Genomic DNA, 8,031 nt, shown 5'->3' with positions numbered 1-8,031 from the left:
GAGATGCCCTAATAAACTCTTCCAATATATTTATATTCAAACTTGACTCTGCAGATCTTCACTTTCTGTTTCAAAGATGCTGTGGTAATGGAAGGACTCATATGCATCTTCTTCCTGATTGGGCTTCTGAAAGTCAGTATGTTCCCCCATCCTCCAGCTGCATTAATCATCTCAGAGCAGCCCATAAACATTTTGTGAAGGTTCTACAGAATTTAAAGTCCCACCAGCTCTTATTTTCAAAGCTCTTTGATACCTAGTCACAGCCATTTGGTTCAGAATAAAAATACATAGGATGCATAGCCTCTTCCTAGAACATTCATTATTTTCCTTTTGCTGTTTAGGAATAGCAATATTTTAATTTAAAGCAAATGTTCACGGTAAGCACCTCATTTTCCAGGTAGTTTGGCAATATATACCAAAATTTTAAATTAGGAAGGGATTCTGGGAAGACAGAAGGGGTGGCAGATAGCTTTGGATCTCTCTGGATCCCTTCATGAAAACAGAGTACATAGTAAAACTGAAAGACCCTTGAAATATTTATAGAAAAAGCTAGGTGACAAAGTGTCATCATGAACTTCAAAATACAAGCAGAACAGAGTAGACATAAGACCCGCATGTTATCAGTACTTATGCAGAAAGAAGTGAAGGGAAGGAATAGTATATCCAAAAGATTTGAGAACAGTAAAGCTCAAAAACATCCACTGAAATATTTAGTGGGACAATGTGATTAACAATAGCTAAATCTGGAGAAATTTTGCTTCCTATAACGGGTCAGTGCATGGAGCTCACAGTATAAAGAAATAAAGGGTTTGAAGCTATGTAAACCCTATTAACTCTTGAGACTGACGAGCTAGGGCATCTTTCCAGGACAGGAATGCCCACTCTGAGGAGAAACTTTGTGTAGTAGCACTAAATATAATCTAGACTAGGACAATAGAGACAAAGGGAGAGAAATTTCAGATAAAAACGGGGAGAACACAGCCAGAAAATCTCAGAAAGCTAGCCCCACTTTTTTGAACACTTCACAAAAAATAACAAAAGAGGGAGACCACTGTGGAGTTAGCTTTTCTTACTCTGAGCCACACCTTTTTACTAAACCATATCTCCTTCTAAAAGTTCAAAAAAAACCTAATATTACATAGACATGAACAACAGAAAAGGCTGAAAGTCCAATCTTGTGCAAACATTACTAGAGAAAAGAGAATAAGGAGCAGAATAACATTCCTACAGTGAAATCACTTCAGTAAGGCAAGTATTCAAATAAGATAAAAACTAACTTACCATTTCAAAAAAAGTTAAAGACATTAAGAAAGTTACACATGGAAGGCTAACATAAATCAAAATTAGAACAATATCAGAAATAAGGCAGAACTGAGAAAAGAATTAGAAATAAAAGAAAATTTATTTTAGAATTAAAAAATTAAATTATAAGGAAAACAAAAGCAAATAAATACCACAATACTTTAACATAAATATAAAGGAAAAAAAGGGGGAAAATGTGAAATCTGTATAAGTGAATGAAAAATAAAAAGGTTGAAGAGAAAGTGACCAATATTGACAATAGGTAAAGAAGATCCAACATATGATAATGGGAGTCCCTAAAGAAGAAACTCAAAACAAGGTACCAGAATAAATATTTCTTTTAAAATGATCAAGAAATATTTGGTAGCAAACCTGGACACTTTGCTCAGTGGTAGAGCGCATGGAAATCCCAGGTTTGATTCCAGTCAGGGCACACAGGAGAAGCGCCCATCTGCTTCTCCACCCTTCCCCCTCTCCTTACTCTCTATCTCTCTCTTCGCCTCCCACAGCCAAGGCTCCATTGGAGCAAAGCTGGCCCCGGCACTGAGGATGGCTCCATGACCTCCGCCCCAGGTGCTAGAGTGGCTCCACTGCAATGGAGCAATGTCCCAGATGGGCAGAGCATTGCCCCCTAGTGGGCATGCCGGTGAATCTCAGTCAGGCACATATGGGAGTCTGTCTCTCTCTTCCTCCCTGATTCTCACTTCAGAAAAATACAAAAAATAAAATAAAATAATCCAGAAACTTTCTTCAAATTAAAAAATTTAAAAAGGTGCACCATGTAACTGAGAATATTGACTCAGAATGATGAACTATGACATATTCTAATAAAATTACTAAATTTTAAGAAAAAGAAAAGTCTTTTGGGCATATAGTTTTTAAAAGACAGTTTTATACGGGGGAAAAAATTAGGCTGGCATCAGCTGTTTCAACAATAACACATGTCTGAAAAAAATGAAGTAACATACTTAAGATTCATAATTAAATGTGAGCTGAGAATTTTTTTATTTAGAAAAACTGGCTCTCAGGTACAAAGAACACAAGTATTATCAGCATGTAAGAACTCACGGAATATTGTTTCTGTGAACAATACTAGAAAACAAGTTTCAGAGTGACTCACCACATCAATAGGAAGATTTGTGAGGGTTAAAAAATTATAGCTACTTGTAGAATCAGGATAAAGTGAGGGATAAAACAGATAAAGTATTGTATGCAATGGCTATATACTCAGACAATGTAGAGATAGTAGAAATTACTTTTTAAAAACAGAGGCAAATATCTAATGCAAATGAAAAAAATGTAGCTCTTAGCAATCATATTGACAGTGGTGGTGGTAGAATTGTTCTGAGCCTATTGTGTTTCTAAACCTGTGATTCCAAATTCAATTTAGAAGTATCAAAATAAACTCATCATGTATTTTCTCTTTAAAAATATATAGATATTTCCTAGCTCTGTTCACTTAATAAGGCCTAGAAACCGTGACTCACATAGAAGTGATTAACATACTTAGTGCCTATGTTGTAGTTTTAAAATACCATGTCTTACCAAAGGAAACCAGGACTTGTTGGAGAAATGGCAGATTCCAGTCTGGGGCATGCGATCTACAAGATGAACCTAGAATATCTTTTCATGTCAGATAGCAAGGAAGCTATCAAAGACCACTAAGGTCATGTCAAAAAGATTCAAAAGCCAATGGACGAGGTTGTCGCTGGCCAAAATGGGACAAATTGAGCCTCACTAAAGGTAATGTTTGCAATGACTTAAAACACGTTAAATATGAAGAATACATGAATTCATGATGACTAAAATAAAAAGTCACCTTTGTAGGATGACAGGAAATACTCATTATCATGAAAATTAGTAAATAAAGGGAAAAAACCAAGCATTTACTTTGCTTTTTCTATCTGAAATGGACCACCAATTAAACAAATAATAGATGAGAGGAAGTACTTTTTATAGAAATATTCCAGCTAATAAATGAAAAATAAATAACTAAACTAGAATATTCAACAGGCTACAATAAATTAATAAATCTAGGTATTGAGAATCAATACATGCTAAAGTCACAGAGAAACAGCCAGACATTGTATACTTCCTGATGTACCACTCATTATCCTGACAAAGGTGAGACTCAAAAAAAATATCCCAAATGAGAAACATGAAGGCCAGAAAGGACTGGTGCAGGAAAAGTATGACAGGGTAGCTGGCAAAAGTAAACCTTTGGTGAATTCAACCCCAAGAAAGTAGATTTCCTACTGTGTGCAATATTTGTTTAGGCTTGGTTTTTAATAAATAATGAGACACAAATTAAGTCATACCATTTAGAGTCTTCAGAATATGGTAATTTAGCTTGAACTTGGAGCCCTTGTGCTGTTGGGTAGACAGAAAATTCAACTTTAGTCGGTCTGAATTATCTTGTGTACACTCACTGAGGGCTCTGGCAGGGACCGGGCATATTAAGGAGCATAAGAACATCTGGAGGCCCTTCCCATCATACCTTTACATGGGCATACCCCAATCTACATGTACCTTTGGGTTCACGCCTCTCCTATTTTCTAGAAAAGAAGGACTATTTGAAAACATGACCTCCCGAGTGAGGTATACATAACAGGAGTACTGCCAAAAAGCAGGGTGACATCTTTGCTGCTTCTGGGAGATCAGATCTTGACAGTCTGGGAAATTCAGCTCTCCTCAAACCATAATTCACTTTGATGGGTTTATTCAGAACTAAAGGCTGGAGTTCAGCCACAAGTCTCTCCTGAGGCAAAGACATAGAACCAGTGGGAATGGGAGAGGGAAAGGGGAAAGAAACTATGGAGAGACAACAGAAATCAATATATTTCCTAAAAGCTTTTCTCACCAAATTCCTTTCATTTTAGAGTTGAGAAAACTGAGACATGGGCATAATGACCAAAGACATACAACTAGTTATCCAGAGAGCTGGCTCTTTCTGCTATAGCACAATGCTTCTTGGCTTTTTCTAATTTCCTACCTCTGTTCTATTCTAAATTGCCCTTGTTAATTGGCACATAAGTTTCTGCACCTAGAGTTTTAGACAGACAGTGTGTTTGGAAACTTCTTTTAAGCCTGTTGATCCACTAAGGGCTGAATTATTTGTGACGGCAATAATGGCTCCACTCTGGGGCACATCCAGCAGGATGAGGGATTCAGGGATAAATCATGTTATGTTCCATTCTTCCTGGCTCTTGTTATTTTCACACAAGAAAAATCAGATTCATGAGAGTGCACAAGCCCCCAAAAGCCATCCTAAGGGTTTCTGTGGAGAAAATCTCCTCCTGTGGAGGAAAAGGCAAAGTCCCATGTGTCCACTACTCTCCACAGACACCCTTAGGATAACATTGAGCACCTGATTTCTCCTGTGGCAATGATGTATGTGGATTGGGTGATTTGGAAGAGGCAAGTGAATGAGCTATATGTACGTAGGTAAGTCTTTGGTCCTTCTTAGCGACAGCTGACAAGGCTATGTCCTTTTCCTACTGCCTCTGAGAGTCACTGTTCACGTACTTGCATCTGGGCAGGAAAGGGAAGAGGAGGTGGTATTACATCTAATTGTGAGAGTAATCATTACTGTATCAGTGTGCAAAGGATGTGTTATCAATGGGCAGTGTAGCAGTGCACAGGATTGTCTAGCTATCTTATATATTATAGGCATGATCTAACACTTTCTCGTATTCTTTCTTCTAATAATAAATTCCAAAAGAACAGGATGTACTGTTGTGTTTTATAATTCAGGCAAACAATGCAGGTATTGGCTAACATGGTTTGACATGCTCTTTTTTGTTTTGTTTTAAGTCAATCTGGCAGAAAAGCTTGGGGAGTTACATTGGCCCTTCCAACATTTTTCTGTCCGGTCCATTAATCAGCAGCAGAATTCCTAAGAGACCACATTACTGCGCTGTAGCTCAAAGAAGTCTGTGGTTATGAATGGGTTGACTGGGAACAAAGTTATATCGTTCCAGTTCTGATTGATTAATGCTGAAGTCCTTGCTAAATGATGATTACCTGTCCCAGTTTCCACAAATCATTCAGTGGGTGAACAAGGACTAAGCCTAACAAGTGAATGCAAATTCTTGCAGTGGAAGCAGAGGTGTGGAGATGTAGGCAAAGGAGGGGAGAAAAACTAGCTATGACAATAAGCAAACAGAAAACAACCAGCGGCTTGGGTTCGTGCGGCGTGTTGGGCACTTCCCCTCTTCGTGTTGTTGCCTCTCCTGTCTGCAGCCCCCTCTCTCTGCAGTGCAGATTGCCTCTGAATGCTGCCACCACAGTCGCTCCCTTCTATCATCACCTCTGGCTCCCCCCGTTACAGATTCCTAGGACTAGCCAGATGGAGTTACTGCCTACTCAAATGATTTTAAACTCACCTCTTTTAAAGCTTTTCTACCCAAATTCTCCAGCTCCCCTCAATTCTTCCCAATTATTTGTTTCTAGCAAAAAAATAATAATTTTATATCATTCCCCCTGACTCTTTCGCTCTGTGTCTCTTTTTGTCAATCCCATATCCAAGTATTACTTGCACGGAAAGATACATTCTTCTACTTAGGTTAGATGACCTTTCAAAATATTTAGCGTATTTCCACTAAGCCTGAACACAGAGTAGGTAGGATATTAGAGTCACAAGAATGTTTTGGACAACAGGGAAATTTAAATCTTGTTTGTGGTTTGTTGAGACATATCTAAACAATTAATGGGGAAATTTTCTTAAGTTTTAAGTTAAGTTCAGGTTGCTTTGGTGTCAGCAACCTCTAATGTTGCTTCTTGACAGCTTTCTACTAGGTAGAAGGTGCTTCTAAAAGATGCACTTTTGGGAAGTCAGAACCAGCATAAACTGAGCGACATTATGATAAAAATTCTTGTTGGCTGCTCCTCTTGCCAGTATAGTTCTATATTTCCACTTGTTGGAAATATATTTGACTGTCAATGTTTGAGAACACCAGTACCTTTTTGAAATTACAAACACACAGTGTTCCCCTTCAAGAATGTCAGCATTCATAATTTTTAAGTCTCAAACTTTCAAGAAATGGAAGCAATTGGATTTCTCTGCAACTTAAAGTAGAAACAGTAACATTATATGGATTGGTAATAATGTTATTTATACTTGTGCCTGTGTCTCAGTAACAAGCTAATGTATTCTTTAACTTCAAACTACTTTCTTCCTTGTCCCAGAAATTCTGAATGATTGCTATAGTATGGAAATTCACAGAAGTTTGACTTGAAATGAAATGTTTCAAAACTCAGGTAGACATAAATTATAATTTATTAATGCGAGGAAAACACTATTGGTTGCAACATCTCTTATAGGAAAGTTTTAAAATATTCTAGATATGGCAAATAAAGATTTATGAGGTGTGATTTCACAAGTAGAAAAAGTATTTTGGTGGAAACTCCTTTTTTGGGGGGTGGTAAAATAAATCACACAAATAACTAGATGAGTCTGTGTGGAAATCATCTGTTAACTTAACTGAGCAAATGATACCATTCTTCTTTAAAAGTCAAACATGCATGTTTATTATTTAGTTTCTGGTATTGAGTTCTTTTTATTTTCTTACAGAGTTATTTGTGGGATATATTATTTTGAAAACACGCTATTATAGTTTAACATGGGTTGTCAATAACTTGATCCTGGTAATACAGTAGAAAGGAATTTGATTAGGAACCATAGGGCCTGGGTGTCATCTTCACTCAGCCATTTATCAGGTTTGTGACTATGGTCATTCCTCTTCTATACTTTGGACTTTCATCTTTTCCTCTGTTAAACGGGAATTAGGAATACCTAATTCCTTTGCCCCTTAATGTTGTTGTGATGATCAAATGAAGTCTTAAATCACTTTGAATCTATAAAGGACTATACAATATATAATATAAGACATTTTACTCATTACCACCTCAGAATTCCTCTCAGATTGCATTGCCTCAAATGCATTATTAGGAAAAGTATAAATTTGAATGCCATATTGAGTCCTTGTTGACACTGCAGATGTTGGTTAATTTTAGATTCTAAAAGAACAAAAGAACAGAAGCACAACCAAGCAAATTATCCTCTTTAGCTTTTTCTTTGAAATTTCCTATTATATGAATACCAAACTAAAAATGGCAGGCTAAATAGTATAGAAAATTACATCATTTGAAGCACTGAAACTCTGAATATCCAAGCCCTTTTGTGGAACATGAGTTTATTCCCTTCAAAACACATCACCAATGAATTTAACACCATAAGATTAATTATAGTTATATCTTCAAGTACCAAGTAAAAGATTTTAATCTTAAACTTTAACTTCAAATAACAGAGCTCGGGGGAAAAGTAAAAGTCTTAGAGGAGTCACAAAAAGATATGCACTTAGTTTTGCTGGTCATAGTCTCTCCTGAACTAATGGAAAACTGAGCTAAGCTCAGCTGGCCTGGGCCTCCAACTCTGAAGAGTCATATATGCGAGTGGGATTTCTTTGCAGAACAGGTGTGACAGACATGCACATACTCATGAGAACTGCTTTTACAGCCCTGTCAGTTTAGGAAGACCTGTCCTGCTCATGTGTGCCATCTGTAAGACATCTCTTTGCATCTTGTCAAATCCAACTTCCTTCTTACACATGCATAAACAAGAGGTGTTTTTGTAAAATATGTACATGGCATCTGTCATTCTATCTCTTGTTTGCATACCACCCACCAACAAAAAATGTCCTAAAACAAGCTGAGCATTTTGTCTTAAAA

The sequence above is a fragment of the Saccopteryx leptura genome, chromosome 3 (genome assembly GCF_036850995.1).
Source record: "Saccopteryx leptura isolate mSacLep1 chromosome 3, mSacLep1_pri_phased_curated, whole genome shotgun sequence".
Classification (NCBI taxonomy): domain Eukaryota; kingdom Metazoa; phylum Chordata; class Mammalia; order Chiroptera; family Emballonuridae; genus Saccopteryx; species Saccopteryx leptura.
The sequence above is the reverse complement of the archived record's forward strand: the minus strand, read 5'-3'. Positions refer to the sequence as shown.